Source organism: Cetorhinus maximus, chromosome 16, assembly GCF_964194155.1.
Source record: "Cetorhinus maximus chromosome 16, sCetMax3.hap1.1, whole genome shotgun sequence".
NCBI classification, from domain to species: Eukaryota; Metazoa; Chordata; class Chondrichthyes; order Lamniformes; family Cetorhinidae; genus Cetorhinus; species Cetorhinus maximus.
In genome coordinates this window covers 68,986,924-69,007,849 of record NC_135894.1, presented here as the reverse complement: position 1 = coordinate 69,007,849, position 20,926 = coordinate 68,986,924, and the positions used below count along the sequence as shown (strand labels likewise).

Genomic DNA, 20,926 nt, shown 5'->3' with positions numbered 1-20,926 from the left:
ATTTATATGGCTAGTCCAGTTCAGTTTCTGGTTAATGGTAACCCCCAGGATGTTGATAGTGGGGGATTCAGTGATGGTAATGCCATTGAATGTGAAGGAATGATGATTAGATTCTCTCTTCTTGGAGATGGCCATTGCCTGCACTTCTTTGGCACAAATGTGACTTGCCACCTATCAGCCCAACCTGAATATTGTCCAGGACTTGGTGCATAGTGACGCCCACTACCTCAGCATCTGAGAAGTTGCAAATGGTACTGAACATTGTACGATTGCAGCAGTTCAAGAAGGAAGCTGACCACCACCTTCTCAAGGGCAATTAGGGATGGGCAATAAATGATGGCCTAGCCAGCGAAGCCCACATCCCTTGAATGAACAAAAAAAAACAATCATCAGTGAACAACCCCACTTCTGGCTGTATGATAGAAGGAAGGTCACTTGCGAAGCAGCTGAAGATGGTTCAACCTAGGGCACTACCCTGAGGAACTCCTGCAGTGATGTTCTGGGACTGAGATGATTGACCTCCAACAACTGCAAACATCTTTCTTTGTGCTAGGTATAACTCCAACCAGCGGCGAGATTGCCCCGCCACTACATCACAGCCCCAACCGCCCCCCCAAACCGATTCTCATTGACTCATAGAATCACAGCTTCAGAGAATTGTAACAGCACAGAAGGAGGCCATTCGGTCCGTCATGTCTGGACCAGCTCTATGAGGGTGCAAGTTACCTAATGCTACTCTCCCACCTTCTCCCCATTACCCTGCACATTTTTCCTTTTCAGATAACAATCCAATTCACTCTTGGATGCCTCTATTTACCCTTTCTCCACCACATTGGCAAGCAATGTACTCTAGATCTTAACCATGCACTGCATGAAGGCGTTTCCCCTCATTTCACCATTGCTTCTTCTACCAAATACCTTAAATCTGTACCTTCTTGAGCTTGATCCTTCCACCAACGGGAACATTTTTTCCCTATCTACCCTGTTTAGACCCCTTATTATTTTGAATACCCATGTCAAATTTCCTCTCACCCTCTTTTCCAAGGAATACACTTCCAATTTCTCCAATCTACTTATATAATTGAAGTTCCTCATCCTTGGGACAATTCTCATGAATCTTTGCTGACTCTCTCTATTACCTTCACATCTTTCCTAATGCCTGGCACCCAGAACTGGGCACAATATGCCAGTTGAGGTTGAACCAGTGTTCTATACAAGTTTAACATAACTTGCTTGCTTTTATACGCAAATCCCTTATTCATAAAGCCTAGGATGCTATATGCTTTATCAACCGCTCTATCAACCTGTCCTGCCATGTTCAATGGTAATTGCACATATACACCCTAGTCCTTCTGGTCCTGCACCCACTTTAGAATTGTACCCTTTATTTTATATTGTCTCTCTGTGTTCTTCCTACCTAAATGAATCACTTCATACTTCTCTGCATTAAATTTCATCTGCCACCTGTCTGCCCATCCCACCAACCTGTTTAGTCCTTTTGAAGTTCTGCACTATCTTCCTCACAGTTCACAATGCTTCCAAGTTTCACATCATCCACAAGTTTTGAAATTCTGTACACCGAGGTCTCGGTCATTAATATGGAGATATCAATTGCTGTTAAAGCAAATATCGCAGAATCAATCTCGATCACATTTCTCAGATGTGAAAACTTATGCTGTCTGGAAAATAAAGCTAACTCCAATCAATCAGTGAGTGTATCCTAACCGCCAGCTCACACCCAGCACTGATGGCACAGTAAAATGGCCCTTACTAGGGTCTTTGCATATTTAAATTGGCTTGCTTCAGTAAAATTTCCCAATGGCGGGACATAGTCAGGGAGCCGATCCATCATAGCTCCCCTCGATTTAGCTGCCCCCTGCCTCCATTCTTGCCTCCTGGGGGCCAGTAAAATTCTGCCCAATAGTTCTGGAGCTATCAATGAGCTCCGTTATTCCTTTACCTCACCTTTGATGCTTTTGTCCCTATCCTGGTTGTTTCTCTGAAATGGCCACAATTTTTGCTCCTTCAAATTCAAATAGCTGGCTCACAACTAGGTTAGCCATCCATCACCAGTTTTGCTGGACAAGAAATTTTGGGTATCGCTCTTCTCTGCCACATCTGACTGGTCGGGTGAACATGAAAGGTTCCATGATGCCTATTTGAAGAGCAGAGGGCTTGTACCAGAAACAATAAGAATTGGCCTGAATTGCATCATGGAACAATGCATCACAGAAGCAGGTCATTAGGCCCATCGTGCCTGTGTCAGCTCTTTGAAAAAATGATCAAATCAGTTCCACTCGCCTGTCCTTTCCCCTGCAACTTTTTCCCACTCCGGTATTTATCCAATTTCCTTTTGAAAGTTACTGTTGAATCTGCTTCCACCATCCTTTCAAGTGGTACATCCCAGATCATAATGATTCACTGTGTAAACATTTTTGTTCTCGTCTCACCTCTGTTTCTTTGACCAATTACCTTAAATTTGTGTCCATGATTATAGACCCACCTGGCACTGGGAACAGGTTCTCCTTGTTTACTCTCTCAGAACCCTCCAAGATTTTGAACAGCTCCATTAAATCTCCCCTTAACCTTGTCGGCTCTAAGGAAAACAATCCAAGTTCCTCTAGTTTCTGCAAGTAACTAAAGTCCTGCATCTTTGCTACCATTTAAGTAAATCTCCTCTGCATGCCCTCTAAGGCCTCAAGATCATTCCTAAAGTGTGGTGCCCAGAATTAAGCACAATACACCAGTTGAGGCCTAGGCAATGATATATAGCGATTCAGTATAACTTCTTTGCTTTTGAACTCTCTTCCACTGTTCATAAAACCAAGAATCCAGTATGCTTTTTTAACAGACTTCTCAACTTGTCCTGCCATCTTTACTGATTTTAGCACATCCCCAGGTTTCCCTGTTCCTACACAACATTTAAATTTGCGCGATTTGGTTTATGTTACCTACATTCTTCTTCCCAAAATCCATCACTTCATTTTTTTATGCATTAAATTGTAACTGCCATGTCTCTGCCCATTTCATCTCTCCGTGTCCTTCTGAAGTCTCTTACTATCCTTTTCACTGTTCACTACATTTCTGAGCTTTGCGTCATTTGCAAACTTTAAAATAATATTCTGATATTCAACTCCAAGTCATTAACATATAGTATAATAGTAGCAATCCAAAGGTTGGGGGACACCACTGAGTACTTCCTTCTTGTCTGAAAAGCAACTATTCACCACTAAGATCTACTTTCTGTCCCTTAGCCAATTTCATATCTACTCTGCCATTGCCCCTTAATCCCATGGCCTTCAATTCTTCTAATAAGTATATTATGTAGGGTTATTACATAATAGGGTTATTACATAGTTGAACTTTGACTTAGTTAGTAACATGCCAGACTGTTAGTTGGAAGGTTCTAGGTTCAAGTCCCTGTCCTGAATTTGAGCACCAAAATTATGGGAATATTACACTGTCAGGGGTACCATCTTTTGGATGAGATGTTAAACTGAAGCCCTGTCTGTTCTCTCAGATGAATGTAAAAGATCCAATCATAGTATTTTGAAGAGTGATGTCCGGGCCAATATTTAGTCCTCAATCAACATCACAAAAACAGGTTATCTGGCTACTGTGACATTGCTGTTTGTGGGAACTTGCTGTGTACAAATTTGTTGTTACATTTTCTAAATTAAACTCTTCAAAAAAGTACTTAATTGGTTGTAAAGAGCTTTGAGACATCCTCTGGTCATGAAAGGAGCTATTTTTCATTGTTCTTTTATTGCATCAAAGCCTTTTGAAAGACCATATACAAAATATTAACTGCATTACCGTCCTCGACCCTCTCCATTACTTCATCAAAGAACTCAAACAAGATAGTCAAAAACAATTTATCTTCAACACATCCATGTTGACTGTGATTTACTATTCGTATTTTCCCATGACAAATAATATTGCCTTGGATTATTTTTTCTAAGTTAATCACTGACATAAGGCTGACTGTCCTGTAATTGCCAGGTTTATTTGTCTCCCTTCTTTGAGCAGGGCGTAGCATTTGCAATCTTGAAGTCCTCTGTCATAGAAACATAGAAAATAGAAGCAGAAGTAGGTCATTCGGCCCTTCGAGCCTGCTCCGCAATTCAATATGATCATGGCTGATCCTCTATCTCACGCATACTCCTGCTCTGTTCCCATACTTCTTGACACATCTAGAGTCTAGAAATCTATTTCCTTCTTAAATCTATTCAGTGACTTGGCCTTCACAGCCCTCTGTGGTAGAGAATTCCACAGGTTCACCACCCTCTGAGTGAAGAAGTTTCTCCTCACCTCAGTCCTAAGTGGCCTACCCAATATCCTGAGACCCCTTGTTCTAGAACCTCCAGCCAGAGGAAACATCATCCCTGCATCCAGTCTGTCCATCCCTGTCAGAATTTCATATGTTTCAATGGGATCCCCTCTCATTCTTCAGAACTCCAGTGAATACAGGCCTCGTCGGCCCATTCTCTCCTCATACGACAATCCTGCCATCCCAGGAATCAGTCTGGTAAACCTACGTTGCACTCCCTCTAAGGCAAATATACCCTTTCTTAGGTCAGGAGACCAAAACTGCACACAATACCCCAGATGTGGTCTCAGTCCTGTACAGCTGCAGTGAGACAACCTTGTTTCTGTACTCAAGTCCACTCGCAATGAAGGCCAACATACCATTTGCCTTCTTAACTGTTTGCTGCACCTGCATGCTTGCTTTCAGTGATTGGTGTACAAGGACACGCAGGTCCCTTTGTACATCAACATTTCCCAATCTATCACTATTTAAATAATACTCTGCCATTCTGTTTTTCCTACCGAAGTGGATAACTTCATACTTATCCACGTTATACTGTATCTGCCATGTATTTGTCCACTCACTCAATTTGTCTAAATTGCCTTGAAGCCTCTTTACATCCACTCACATTCCCACCAAATCCACATCCACTGGTCCTCCCTTATCTATTTTGCTAGTTAGGTCCACAAAAAACTCCAGTCGGTTTGTCAAACATGATTTCCCTTTCATAAATCCATGTGGACTTTGTCTAATCCTATTGATATTTTCTAAGTGTCCTGTTATCACATCCTTTATAATAGACTCTAGCATTTTCCCCACTGCTGATGTTAGGCTAACCAATCTGTAATTCCCTGTTTTCTCCCTCCCCCTTTTTTAAATAGCGGGGTTACATTTGCCACCCTCCAATCTGCTGGGACTGTTCCAAAATCTACAGAATTTTGGAAGATGACAACCAATACATCCAGTATTTTCGTGACCACCTCCTTTAGTACCCTGGGATGTAGATTATCGGGCCCTGGAGATTTATCAGCTTTCAGTTCCATTAATTTCTCCAGCACTATTTTTTAAGTAATACTAATTTTCTTCAATTCCTCCTTCTCAATAGACCCTTTGTTCCCTAGCATTTCTGGGAAGTTATTTGTTTCTTTCTCTGTGAAGTCAGAAATAAAATAGTTGTTTAATTGTTCTGCCATTTCCTTATTCTCTATTATAAATTCTCCCATTTTGGATAGTAAGGGACCTACAATTGTTTTCACTAACCTTTTTCTTTTTACATAGTTGTAGAAGCTTTTACAGTCAGCTTCTATGCTTATTGCAAGTTTACTCTCATACTCTGGCCGGGATTTTCCGGCCTCATTACAGGCAGGACCTGCTGTGGGCGAGGCGGCGCCCCAGCCGGAAGTCCATTGACTTGCAGAGGGATCGGAAGATCTCGGCGGCGGGCGGGTGCGGAAAATCCAGCCATCTATTTTTCCCCTCTTAATCAATTTCTTTGTCCTCCTTTGCCGAATTCTAAACTATTCCCAGTCCTCAGGCTTGCTACTTTAGCAACTTTATATGACTCCTCTTTGTATCTAATACTATCCTTAATTTCTTTTGTTAGCCATGGTTGGGCCGCTTTTCCCGTTGTGCTTTTACACCAGAAAGAAATGTATAACTGTTGTAATGCATACATTTGTTTCTTAAATAATAGCCATTGCCTATCCACCATCATGTCTTTTAATGAAGTTCCCCAATCTAAGCCAACTTACGCCTCATACATTCATAGTTTCCTTTGTTTAGATTTAGGACCTTAGTTTCGGATTGGTCTACTTCATTTTCCATGCTAATGAAAAATTCTGTCATGTTATAGTCACTGTTCCCTAAAGGACCCCACACAACAAGGTTATTAATTAACCCCTTCCCACTCCCATATCTAAGGAGGGTTGAAAGACAATGGCCAGAGCCTCCAAAATCTCCACCCTTACTTCCCCCAACAACCTAGGATGTATCACATCCAGTCCAGGTGACTGTTTCTGTTTTGAGGACTGCCAACCTTAAGTACCTCCTCCATATTTACTTTTATCCTATTCAATATTACTGCTACCTCCTCCCATGGGAGAAAGAATCAGGTAAAATTCGAAAATCACCATTCTGAGTGAGTAATGAGTATGTCAGTGAATTAACCATATTGTTATAGTCAGAATATTGAAATCAATTTTGCAGTTAATCTAAGTGTGGCTAGATTGGGGAAATATTTGACTACGTGGGGAGAAACAGCTCCACAAAGTAGCTATACAGAAATTTTATTATGTTTTTCAAAATATTAAGATAACATTATGAACCGGAATTGTGATACATCCTAAATATTTTAGAAGGGAATTATCTCCAAAAACCTTCTGCTGCATCCTTCTCTATTCCAAGACTATTTTGGAAAGCTCAGGGAACCTCGAGACTAAGCACCTCCTCAAATCCCTTACCCTGCGCACTTCACCTTCAGCTCTAGTACCAAGTTTAAAGTGTTTAAGGATTTCTTCGTTTCTAAAAATGAGACCATCTGCGTAGCTGATTTCCTCGCCTCGGCCAAGAGGACAGGAAATTGGAGCAAGAGTGGACCATAAGGTCCATCGACCACCCCTCTCTCTCTTCTCAATCTAACTCAAACCTCCCATCCAACTTCCCCTTTCTCCCTAAGCTTATCTTTTCCATATGACCCACTTCTTAATCCTTTAATTCCCATCTCCATTTCTGCTTGTGACAATTCAGTTCCCCATCCTGATCCCCACGCTAGTGACATTGTTAATGGTTCCATTTACTCAGGCACTATTCCTGGTCATTTGAAAATTGCTGCCATCAATCACTTTTTTAATCATACACCTCGTCAACCACCACCCCATTGTCAATATCTCTTTCATCTCTAACTGATTTTCAGTCCATATTTCTTAATTAGGTGAGCTGAGTTTAACTGATTTTTTTTTTAGCAGCATCAGTTCTTAAGGTGTTGTTAACACAAGGTTACTTTTTGGCTGTGCCTTTCTTCAATCTACATGTGGCTTAACTGAGTCAATATGTCACCTTTCCACCTTATCAACATTCTAGTTCAAATATCTATAACTACCTATTCCATCTGAATTTCACTCAAATTCATCATGAAAATGCTTTGAAACTGTGTGAGCTTCTGCCTTCCTTGTGGCATAACGCATTTCTCGCTGTTTGCAGTATGTTTTCAGTGTGGTTTAGAAGAACTTTCAGAAGCATCTTAATTGCGGTAGGTTCATATGAGTGGAACTACCTCTAAGCTTGTGGATTTCCTGTGCAGTAATGGTGCTCTGCACTTTATCATGGTTTAATCTACCACTCAAGTGCAGAGCTGGTTGACAGACTGAGGCACCCACCTATTTTGCAGAGCAACCATTCCATACATCTGCTTTTTCAGCAGTGCAGTCAGCTTGACCCTCAACAATGGTGTGGAGGTGACTGAGCTTAAAAATGGACACAATTCATATTGGGTTATAAATTTGATCCTCAATTAGAGTCATGTTGCTTGTAATTGAATCCTGCAGCAAGCGATATGTCAGGGAAAAGGCTACTATCTAACTGTGTCCATAACAAGAATTAGTTGACATCTCTTCAATTGTAGTTGGGAATAAGTTGGGAACTAAATAAAATGTGCTTATATCAGACAGCTGCTGATATCAGACTAGCATATATGAATTTGACCTTTATTTTTATACTGTTGCAGGGGTATTTTCTACAGAGGAAACAACCTAGTTTGCTTACACAGCTACAACATGCATCTAGACGCAAGATGTAAAGAAAAACTTGCATTCTTACTGAAAACAACACACCCAACTGTTACACAAAATAAAGCACTCCTGTTAAAATAACCAGAAACTAAGGAACAAGTTAAAATATACATTTGTAGTTTGTCAAAACAAACTTGAACCTAGGCATACAATTTTGGAAAAAATAATTTGGCAGATGAATTCTTATTTTTGGAATGATGTTGCAGTGTCAACAATTTCACTTGATTGCTATTAGGAGCCCACAGAAAGTGTGACTGTCAAATGGTATCAAGTTTTTCTGTATCATTGTAAGGGTCAAAAAGCACAGCATGTTGGAATCTTGTCAGGAATACATGAAACACTGTCTGCAATGGCAAGGAAATCAGAACGAATTCAACTTCATTAGTCGAGCCACAGTCATCCAGCTGGGACACTGCCCTCTGTTTCTCACGTCAGCCTATTAAAAATTAATTTCCAGAACCTGGTGCCCAGATATCTTACGCTGCCAGAAGTGTGGGAAGATAGAAATTTTGCTTGCCACTACGCTCCCGCAGTAACCCCAGCTCCAAATCCCCAGAACAAGGTCATGGAGTCTATACCCCTACAGTGCAGCTGGAGGAATGCAAAGTGGTTCCTTGATGCTCCAAGAGGTAGAATCAGAGGCTCGGGTCAAGCAGAAGGAAAATGTTTTGAAACTTATTCTCTGGAATGACAGGGCCATTCAGCAACAGCGATCGATTATCACTAAATTTTGCACTCTTTACTAGCCCAGAACGGGACCTGCACCTCCTCTCAGTTTGGTGTTGAGTAATGGGCAGAAGACATTCCTGTCAGCACAGCACCCAGCACAATAGTTTAGATGGTGTGAAAACTCAGTGGAACCAAATTAGGATGCCTCCACCAGAATTCCGCCCATATCCAACCACAGGCAGAATTTCGAGGTTTGGATATTTGTCTATTTTAGGTTCACATGGTCTGCTTTCCACCATGACTTGGGTCAGCTCACATTTTTAAAGAAAAAATTGGTGTGGAAATTATGAATTTCTCAACAGATTAAACATAGCCTGTGGTTTGAACAAATATATTGCAGGTTCAAGTCTAAACACCAAATTCACTTGCCAATGCTGGGACAAATTGCATTATCTTTTAGTTGGATTTCTTGGCATAGAAAGAAAGACTTGCATTTATATAGCACCTGTCACGACCAAATGCATCCTAAAGTGTGTAGTCACTGTTGAAATGCAGGAAACACAGAAATCAATTTGTGCACATCAAAGTCCCACAATAGCAATATGATAATCACCAGATAATCTGTTTGTGACATTGATTATGAAATAAATATTGGCTGGGACACCTGAGGTAACTACCCTGCTCTTCTTCAAAATAGTGCCATGGAATCTAGCTGAGAGGGCGGATGGGGCCTCTGGTTAATGTCTCATCTGAAAGAAGCCAACTTCAACTGTGCATCATTCCCTCGGTATTTGCTGGAGTGTCGGCCTTGACTTTTGTGTTCAGGTCATGGATTTGGACTTAAATTCACAACCTTCTAACTCAGAAGCAAAACTGCTACCAAATGAGCTACAGCTGAAATGGTTTACTGACTTTTGTAAGTCCACTTCACTGCAGTTAAAAAGCCTGACATTGTCCATCTGTGTACATTCAGAGTGAATGGAGCATCTTTGTGAGCGCAGACCATGGATTAGACTAGAATCTGTTTCTACTGGGCAGGAATCAGCCTGGTATGTTTCTCTTTCTATCTCCTCAGTGATTTAGTCAAGGGCTTATGAAATTCATTTGCAACTTAAACTCATCAACTGAAGAAACTTAAACAAATCCAGTACTAGGCTTGGAACTCAGGCCTTATGTTTTATAGTCCAGTAACTCAGAGCTGTTGTTAATGGGCTACTTCAAACTTCTGTTAATTTTTGGATTATATTTAGGTAATTATAATGGCATCTATATCTGAGCCCTTTTCTAAGGATGCAGCATTTCTGATAAATTTTTCAGTATTTAAGTGATAATATAAAGCACATTCAACACACTAAACAATCCCATATCATTGGGATAAATATTTAGTTATAAAAAAATCTCACTCACCTGAAATGACAACTATATCTTTCACAGAATCCTTTTATGTACCAGCTCTCACGTTAGCTTTAACTTGACTACACTATTCTTCAATTATGAACTCAGAAATAACTCCAACTAATTACAATCCAGTGTTCAACGTAATTGTGATGGAATATATCAACTTGCATCTTATTCATGTGCATTACTGAAATCAATTGACGACAAATTAATATTTTTGTTGAGTTGAGTGGAAACTAAAAAACCTAAACCATTTTCTGTCAACGCCCACTGTATTGTTTCCTGCTAACCAAGTATCTTAAATTCCTGTTAAATTACATTATTTTGTCTACAATATATATTTTAACTTGTTTGCGTACCAAACGACACATCTTACATATTTTTAAAGTACACCAATAAGCATTGGAAAAAAGCTTCCATAAAAACCTTACAATTCTACATAGTTGTTTTCTACTTCAAAACCAATTTGCAACACCCAAGTAGGTGCCATTTTAAAACCATTTTACGCTGTATTTAACGGAATAAATTATAATTTTTTTCCTGTCAAACGTACCTGCTAATACTTCAGACAAATTCTTCTTGAACAAGTATTAAAAAGAGTAAAACCATTTACGAAAACCGAAGCTGGCACAGCATCTGTGTTAAAGGCACCAGAATATGTCGGGGTGCAGGTGCACATTGAGGCTTCACTTCGACCCGGAAGTTCTGCTCGACCTTATTGTCTATGCGGAGCCGTCCATTTGCTTATGTTTTCGGTTCATGAAAATTTTAAAACCATGAATCAGCTTTCCATTGTACAGGGCCGAATATGCTTTTGCATTTGTGCAGTATTTAATTTTAAATAATAATGGAAATATCCTATCTAGTGTATTGCATAAATTTAAAGAGGCAGTCTTACCACCAAGATCCCTTTTTAAAAATTTGACACAGTGAAATATGATTAACATTAACATCTTTTTGGTTCTGTTCATAGTTTTAAAATATATTTTATATGGACAGTGAATGTTGGTAACATCCTCAGCAGTATGTAGTATGGAGAGACTAAGATTTGAAGATGAGGGAAGTAAATTCTTACAGATATAGTCATAAATACTGGAGTAATTGACAGAAAAAAAAATGTGATATTCATGATAATCATAACTCTTTGGAGTTACATATTTAAAAGAGGACCTGGCAGTGACTCACTCTTTAAGTAATTACAAGCTTCTAAATTTACCAGTCTACAATTAATAGACTTCAATTATCTAATACATACAGGAGGCAAAAAGACAAAGTAAAGGGCAAAGAGGATGAAGTGTTCCTAAAATATGTACAAGAGAACTTTCTTAATTAGTAATTTTCTAGCCCAATGCGGAAGGAAGCAGTGTGAAATCCTGTTCTCAGGGGTGAATTCAGGCACTTGCAATGTGTTTCAGCAGGACAATATCTGAGCAATAATGATCATTATATAATTCCACTTACAGCAGAAAAATCAATGGTGAAAATACCCAACCAGAAGACAGCCACTTTCAGCAATTTGAAAGGGATAACTGGACTGGAAGCAAAAAATTGTCAAATTGTAAAAGAGCAATTGCGGGTCTTCAAGGCACAGATAGGTTGGGTATAAACCAAGCATGTTCACATAAGGAGAGAAGATTCAGCATCTAAAATTAGAGCTTCCTGGATAACAAGGGAAAAAGAGATTAAAATAAAATAGAAAAAGGGGGGCCTATGACAAATGTCAGGTATAGGATAAAATTGAAAACCAGGCAGAATACAGAGAGTGCAGGGGGAAAGTGAAAAAGGGTATAAGAAGGGCAAAGAGAGGATGAGAGATTAGTGTGTAATATATAAAGGGAAATCGAAAAATCTTTTATAAATATATAGTAGAAAGATAGTTAAAGGAAAGGTAGGCCAGATTAAGGGCACAAATGGAAACGTTCCTGTGGAGGCAGATGTCATTACTGAGGTACAGAGTGAGTACATTGCATCTGTCTTCACTAAGGAAATGGATTAAGTTAATATTGCAGTAGAAGAGGTGAGGAATAGAAATATTGGATAGAATAAAATTAGATTGAAAGGAGGTGCTAAATAGGTAGGGATCACTCAAAGTAAACAAGCCACTTGATCCAAGTTGGATGCATCCTCAGTTGCTGAGGGAAACTAGGGTAGATTTAGCAGAAGCTCTGACCACTGACCACAATCTTTCAATTCTCCTTGGATTTGGGAGTGATTAATGTAGTATAAGGGTCTGGCACATAAAGGGTTACCATGGGACTGAGTACAGTATCGCCCACACAGTGATGTAAGAGAACACATGATCTGCATTTAGGGGTCAATCTAGTGTTGGACAGAGCTGTGTGTACAATCAAGGATGGAGACAGCTCCTAGCTTGAATGCTTAACTGTATGGATCTAGATAGCTCTTGCAGTTAATAAATACATAGGGCAAAGTTTTTAGCTCGGCAGGCGTGCGCACGCCCAACCTGCTGGAGCGTAAAATGATGGGCTTTGACGTTGGGCAAGCATCCTGACATCAACGCGTAGTCGCGTGATATTTCGGTCGGGGGGTGTGTGCCAGAGTTAGCAGCGTGCCTGCTGACAATTAAAAGGCCTGTTAAGGCCATTAAGGGATCAATTAAATAGAACTTTTCTCTGCCGGTCCAACCTTACAATTGGCGGGCAGGCGAAAAGGCCAAGCGGCCTTTGCACTTTTTAGGAAACCTCATCCACGGGCGGGATGAGGTTTCCTAAAGCAAATAAAAATAAAATTAAAATGTTAAAATTTAATTAATAACATGTCCCAGCTCATGCGACAGAGTCACATGAGGGCACCTGTTTTATAACATTTTTCATTTCTTTATTTTTTTTTAAACTCTTCATCTCTCTGAGGCAGCTCCATGCCTCAGGGAGATTATCAAGCGTGCACTTGCACGCATGCGCCAAGTTTGCGCTCGCCCCACTCGCCCTCCTGCTACCGCCCACACAGGCAGCGCTGGGCACTGCCACGTGCGTTTCACGTTGGGCGTGACTTAATTAGCCCGCCAGCATGAAATCGCCTTCCGGCCTCGATCAGGTGGCAGTCAGCTCCCCAACCGCCCCCGCCCGCCCTTGCCAAGCCCGCCTGACGAGCTAAATTCTGCTCATATAGTTAATGTACTTAAAGCTACAAAGATTTCATTAAGATCTACCGAAGGTATCCAACGCCTTACAACATGGTGGCAGTGAGGGGAAAAACCCTAAAGCTCGCAAAAAATGCAGAGAAAAACTAAATTCCTGCAAAACTAAATAAAAATTCGAAGCAGCATTCTGACCTGAAGAAAAGCTTGAGAAGCAGACGAGCAGAGGAAAATCACCAAGGAAAAGTTCCAAAGAAAGGCTTGGGAATTGAAGGCAGGAATTTAAAATTCCTCACTGCAACAGAAGGCTCCATAGAATCTCTTGGAAGTCCAGCTTCAACTCCGAGACTGCAGAGTCAGCAGAACTACAAGGGGTGAGCTAAAACATCTAAATTCCAGGATACAACAGTCCTGGGAACCTTTTAAATTGTTCAGTGGTCAGAAACCAGGTTCCTGAGCCGACACCTGAACACGCGGCATCCAAGCTCGGTCCAAAAAGGGAATAATTAATTAATTAATTCGGAAGAATCACGACTAAAGAATCAGCTTTAAAGACCAGCAGAGGGCAGGATTGAACGCTTTTGTAACCCTAAAGCATAGCGCTGAAACGGAGAAGTCAGCAGGTAATCTATCCAAGCCGCCATTGTTCATTATTTTTTCAAGCTGAGTACGAGCGCCATTACAGCAGAAGCCCGCCAAAACTGGTAAGTGCGGGAAAACCCTTTATCTTCGAATGAACGATGGCACCATCTTGAATTTCAGCAACTCCTTACAGCTGAACCTTTAAAATTTTTATCCATGGATCAAAAATCCAACTTACCTGATCAATTTGGACTCATCCAAAAGCCAAACCTTATGGAAAATTGGGTATCTTGGAGAAGAGAATTTTTAAACTACCAGAGTACATCAGGTCTCAGTAGAAAGTCAGAAAAAGTCCAGATTAATATTTTTTTCTGGTTTTTATACTTTTTATACTGGTTTGGTGAACATGCTGATGAAGCAATCCTAATTCAACACATTGATGAATCCTCCACCAGCTTTGGTTAAATATTAGATGAATATTTTAAGTTGTGGAGTGCACAGAGCTTAAAAAGAGGCACAGAAAACCTCCAGTAAGGCACCAAAATGAAAAAAGACAATACTCAAATAAACCCCACAATGGCGCCAGGGAGGCAGGGAACTTTCTGGGAGTTTCAAAAATATATCTTTTTGGAAATCCCAACACATTATCTGAGCTGCAACAGCAGGTGACAATGGGGAATGAGCAGTTGGCTGTGAATGAAGGAAAGCTATCTAATGAAAGCCAAAATAAACAAACCCTGCAAAAGGGTTGGAAAATGTTTGTATCAGAACTGAATTGGAAGATTTGAAACTGAAAATTCAAGCTGAGTATATACACTTGGAAATGCATGAGACACTAAAGTCATCAATGAACCAAATTGTTCAAGATTTAAACAAGTAAATTTTTGAGGTGTCACAGAGGCACAAGAAAGAGCTGAAGAAAATGCTTGGACATTTGGAAGAAAACTTAGAAAAATGGTCCATTTCCAAGGAGATAAACGAAGAGATGAAAATAAAGAAGCTAAAATGGTAAGAGAAAGTAGAAGTTCTCACAAAAGATCATGAGGAGTCTCAAAAACATTAGCAGAAGCACAATTACAGAATGCGAGCTTGAACAATAGCACCGAGGAATTATACTCTGCCAAGGAAAACTGATCAATGGGAGAGAACCAACCTTCGTGTACGATGCATTTGATAAGGAAAAATGAGAACTAATGAGAACACTGGAATGTTTCTCACAGGAAGTAGAACACTTGAAAGAGGACTTGAAATGCTTAAATGATGAACTTGTAGAAATAAATACAACAAAAATGGATCTTCAATTAAAACTTGGTGAACTTCAAGCATCAGAAGTCTCTAATAAGCATCATACAAAATGTCGGGAATGGGAGAAGGAATTGCTAATGAATCAGAACAGTTGCTTGAAAGCATTATTAACAACCAAAACTGATGGACTTCTTGAACTCTGGTCCAATCTGCACAATGTGAAGGATGAGATGCACAGTATGGAAGAGGAAATCCAGACTTTAAAAGCAGAAGAGGTGAATTCTACGGGACGGATTGAAGATCTAACAAGCGAATTGAAAGAGTCTAAGAAGCAGCCAGTAACCATGGAGGAAAGACTCTGAAAAGAAATGAATGCCTAGGTGAAGTTGTCAAACTTATACAAGAGTTCCACAGATAACTCTGAAACAAAAGCAACTCAACATACCAGAGTTATTACTGAACTGAATGAAAAGATTCATAAGCTCAAAAAACAACTGGAAAAAAATAAAGTAATCAAAACATTGGCTGAAATTGTGAAGCAAGTGGGAATGAAGGTTCCATTGTTGAAACATGAACTTCCATACGCGCCACGGTGAGCTGCACATCCGCCCTGGAAAAAATGGGATAAATCTACAGCTACCTATCACCACAGCTGCTGAATCGACAAAGAGCAGTTCAATACCAAGGAATGGAAAAGGAGGATGTAAAGATACCCAGATGCCAGAACAACCTCCAAACCAACAGAGTTTACCTGCAACGACAGAGTCTAATATTCCTCCGGCAGTTGTGCGAACAAGATATGGAAGGGTTATAAGGCCTTCAGACAGTCTGAACTTATGAACTCAGAAACTTGAAGGGGAGAGACGGGGCAGTAATAACAATGTCAACACAAGGAGTAAACTAGAATAACTTGAAATACACTGTATAAAGACTTGGGGGAGGTGTAGTATAAAGGCCTGGGATACAGAGGGTTAACGTGGAACTGAATACAGTACCGTCCACAGTGATGTAAGAGAACATATGACCTACACCTAGGGGTCAGTGTAGTGTTGGACAGAGCTGTGTGTACAAGCAAGCATGGAGACAGCTCCTAGCTTGAATCCTTTACTGTATATATGTACATAGTTCTTGCAATTAATAAATACATACAGTTAACATACTTATGACTACGAGGGCTTCATTAAGATCTACCGAATGGTATCCAACACTTTACAACAGTGAGAGGGTTGCAAATGTTGCACCTCCAATCAAAAATGGGGGGATAGGTGTAAACCTATTTCAAAGAGGCCAATCAGCCTAAGGCCAATAGTGGGAGAACTACTAGAGGCCATTGTCAAAAACAAAATTAATTCATACTTAGAGGTGTGGGTTAATAAAGGTATACCCAGAACAGATTTGTTAAAGGCAAAATGTGTCTGACTAACTTGATTGAGTTCTTTGATGAAGTAACAGAAAAGTTGATGAAGGTAGTTCAGTAATATATATATATATATATATATGGGTTTTCAAAGAGATTTTGTTAGAGTACCACATAAATTTATTCGGAAATTCAAAGTACCTGGTATTAAAGGGACATTGGATAATGTGGGTACAAAATTGGTTAAGGTTTAGGTGGTAGAGAACAGTGATGAGCAAATGTTTATCTGACTGGAGAAAAGCAGGCTCCCAGCCTGCCTGCCAACCTTCAGGTTGGAGGGGCAGGTCCTTTAACTAGTGCAATTGCTTTTTAAATGGCCTCAATTAGCCATTGACAGGTCGGCAGGCCCACAGCTGATTGAGCTGTGCCCCCGCCAACCTGAAAATTGAAATGACGCCCCCCACAAGGGTCTGAATTATGGCCACTTCTTATGATGTAGACATCAACTATATAGGGAATACAATTTCAAAGTTTGTGAATGATTAAAAAAATTGGCAATGTAGCAAATAGTGAGGAGGATAGCAGCAGTCTTCAGGAGGATATAGACTGAAATGGGGAGACATATGGCATATCAAATTTAATGTGGGTAAGTATGAAGCAATAAAGTTTGGGGAAAACAGCATGAAGAGGGGGTATAAAGTAAATGGCACTATTTTGAAGAGAGTACAAGAATAGAGAGACCTGGGGGTGCATATTCACAAATATCTGAAGGTGGCAGGGTAAGTTGATAGCCATTAAAAAATCATATGGGATATTTGCCTTTGTAATAGGGACATCAAATAGGAAACAAGAAAGTCATACTAAACCTTTACAAATCTCCTCAGCTGGAGTATTGTGTACAATTCTGGGCACTGCATTTTAGAAAGGACGTCAAGGCTTTAGAGAGGGCATAGAGGAGGTTTACCAGGATAATACAAGGAATGAGGATGTTCCGTTATGTGGAGAGGTTGGAGAAGATGGGGTCGCTCTCCCTGGAGCAGAAAAAGTTAAGGAGAGACCTAACGGAGGTATTCAAAATTTTGAGCGGTTTTGATAGAGCAAATAGGGAGAAACTGTTTCCCTGGCACTGGGTCAATGACCAATGGTCATTGATCAAAATAATGAGCAAAAAGAAAGTGAGGAGAAATGCTTTCAGAGATTTGTTAAGATCTGGACCGCACACCTGGAAGGGTATTGGAATCAAATTCCATAGAATATGCAAAAGGTAACAGGACACTGCAATCAAGGGGGACTAATTTGCACGGTTATGGAGAAAAAGGTTGTATTTGGGACTAAGTTGGACAGCTCTTTCAAAGTGCTGACACAGGCAGGACAGGCCGAATAGCCTCTTTTTATGCTAAAAGATTCTATTCTATAGTTCGACATATAATTTTACATTGAATGCTTTTGACCTTGCAATTGTAGCCATATGAAAACCATTCAGTGCTATAATGTGCACTGTACATCAGAGAGAAAGGTTTTTCATGCTATTTTAGTACAATACATGCCAAGTGATGCACAGCATATCATCAGGAACACAGGCTTAAGATGATTAAATAAATTAAATTAAATGTTGCTTTTTGTTTTAAAATATTCTGTTCCCAAGTTGAGGAAGATTGGATGCTGAAAAGTAAATGAAAATCTTTGCATTTCGTGTGTTCAATGTCACTATGGAGTCCTCGCAAACCAGATTTATCACAGATAGTACAGAATAAAACTTCCTTTACTCAGCCCCAATCCCAAAAGGGCAACAGGTACCACAAGATGCTATTTTGCTCATTTTCCACATCAGCCACCCTGTGGCCTCTTGGATTGCCGATTGGTGCCAAATTAGGAACAGTTTTGTGTTATAGGCCCAATTACACTTGGAACTGGTGTACATCTGAAATACTTGCACTTGTACACTCTATTTGATAGCTAAGTTGATACCTGATCAAATACACTCAAGTCAGACAATCATATTCACATAATATGAAACTCCGGGATTAGAATTCATATTTGTCTATTTGAGAATCAAGTACCCAACTGGCCATTTATCAATTAGCCCAAATAATTATGAAGTACAAAAGACTATTAACAGGAGGTTGTGCATCAAATGAGTGCAATTCCTCTGTGTCCTTTAGAATGTCATGTGTCCAATCATACTCCGAGATTTCGGTACATAGTCTAGGCAGCACTTTGGTGCTGTATTAATGAAGTGTTGCACTGCTGTAGGTGCCATCTTTCAGATGAGATGTTAAACCAAGACCCCGTCTGCCTGCTCAGCGGAATGTAAATGATCCCATGGTACTATTGAAGGAAGTGAAGGAAGTTCTCCCAGTGTCCTAGCCAGCATTTGTCCCACAACCAATACCATCAGACATGAATTATCTGATCTTTTATCCCATTCCTTTTTGTGGGAACTTGCTGTATTGGCCACGGCATTTGCCTATATGACAACAGTGACATTAAAAGTCATTCAGTCGTTGGCCCTGAAGCAATTCTGAGAATGTGAAAGGGCATTACATAAATGCAGGCTCTTTCTCATATTAAATTCCTGTCCATTATTTTAACAAAGTCATGAATGCTTCTTTTTACTTGGATTAATAATGTTGCATCAAATCTCTCCTGTGTGCTATTCAAACATTGTATTTAAGCTGTGCTAAAAACAAGGGATCTCAACTCCCAAATGTTTCTGAAATATTTGACAGAAATAAATGCTTACTTTGTCAATCAACATAGTACTTGTCAGAAACAGAAATTTATAAAGTTTTGACATGATAGCAAATATGCATATCGAGAAAATTGTAAAGGGCATTTAGTCCTCAAAAGTTTTAGTGAACAATATTTTCCTTGCTTACGCATTTTTGCGTGTGACATAAACACCACAGTAGTAATGACTAAGTATTTTTAAACTTTTGATCAAATCATTAGCTTTCTGATTACATCAGCAGATCTCATAAATTTGGCAGAACAGCGTTGGAAACCTTGTTAAGGTTGTTCCCCTAAGGTATCTGTAGCTTTGTTGTAGAACACACCAACATACTATTGACCATCTAAAGTTGATAGCTGCATAAATCAGGAACAAAACCCTTAACGCAAGTATGAATCTGCAACCAATCAGTTCGAATGTTGGTCCTTCATGATGTATTTTCAAGGGAAGGTATCTCCTTGCCATTCTACATCACCATCTCTGTAAGTCAACATTTCAGCATCCCCAGGGGATGGTGGAAGCAGGCACAAGAAACATAGCTAACAGTGCTGTCTTTGACTATGGCAGCCCTGTTACGGTAGTTACATGTGCTGTGGTAGCAGATGTCGCAGGTATCTGTTTCTCTGCTGAGAAAGAGTCTGTTGACTCCAGGTAAGGGCCATGTGACTCTGCTTATAATTGGCATCTTGACAGCTACAGCCAATCAGGCTTTGCTGCATTGATCACTCCAGCATGTCTTCTTTCAAGCAGTACCACTAAAAGCATGAGCTACTGCGAACACGGTGCTTTCAAAGAACTTTATACCATTATAGTTATAGAACTAGCCCAATGACGATGAAGGAACAGTGATATGTCCAAGTCAGGATGGTGGGGAACTTGGAAGTGGTGGCGTCCCCACAGTTTTGCTGCTTTTGTACTTCTTGGTGGCACAGGTAGCGTGGCAAGTTGCTGCAGTGCCTCTGGTAAATGGTAAATACTGGAGTGCTATACAGTGCATTGGTGCTGGAAGGGGGTGGATAACGTGGGTATGTGGGTATCCGGGTGCCAGCAGCTGGGCACAAAACACCTCTGATGCATGAAGTCGCATGGTCACAAAAATCAGAATCCATGTTGAATTTGAATTGAATTTCCATGAAGATTTCCCACTGTTCCTATCTCACCTAAACTTTAATAAAGATTTACCAAGTCTGTACATATTTTGGTTAAAATTAAAATTGTATTTAACTTCATGATATAGGTACAATCGGACTAAAATGGACACATCTGTATAGGGTTACAGTGGGTGCCATGTTTAATCATTTAAACTAACTGAGGAGAAAGGTTGTTTTGATGGTCGTTAAGAAAATGGGACTCTTTTGTTAAATTGCTCTATAAATTTGTTCCATAACGATAGTCTTAATCCTCTCTCCCTTCTGTTTTATATCTGTAGTACGTGTCTTATGTGGGGGTTTCAAACAAAACAGTAAATGGAAACAATCTGATGTAACTGGGTAACAGCTCAACGCTCGAGTCAATACAAAAATATTGTCAACATCGACTGAGTGTGGAAATTCAGTATCATCAGAAAAGCTGCTTCAGCTTTCTGATTAATGAAGCGATCTTGAGAAGAACATATATTTATGAGGGCTGGGCTGGGGAATCCCTGGAGGAATCCAAAAGCTGAAGAGATGCTTCCTTTCATGTCAAATCAATTGATACATTTGTTCTGAACTCTAACGCATGGAAGGAAACCTGCTTTTACTTCTGAGTTGAG

The 20,926-nt window shown here is 40.0% G+C and overlaps 1 protein-coding gene across 2 annotated transcripts in view; it reads right to left on the bottom strand.

The window, feature by feature from the left end:
* cd247 (CD247 molecule) overlaps positions 1–20,926 on the bottom strand; it is a 132,684-nt gene that overhangs the window by 40,130 nt on the left and 71,628 nt on the right. Inside the window, exon 1 of one of the 2 annotated variants that reach the window (XM_078559992.1) lies at positions 10,715–10,837. The exons of the other annotated variant lie outside the window; for it this stretch is intronic. The gene's annotated coding sequence lies outside the window, so the exon portion shown is untranslated. Of the gene's footprint in view, positions 1–10,714; positions 10,838–20,926 lie in introns of those variants that run through there. 2 annotated transcript variants of the gene reach the window in all.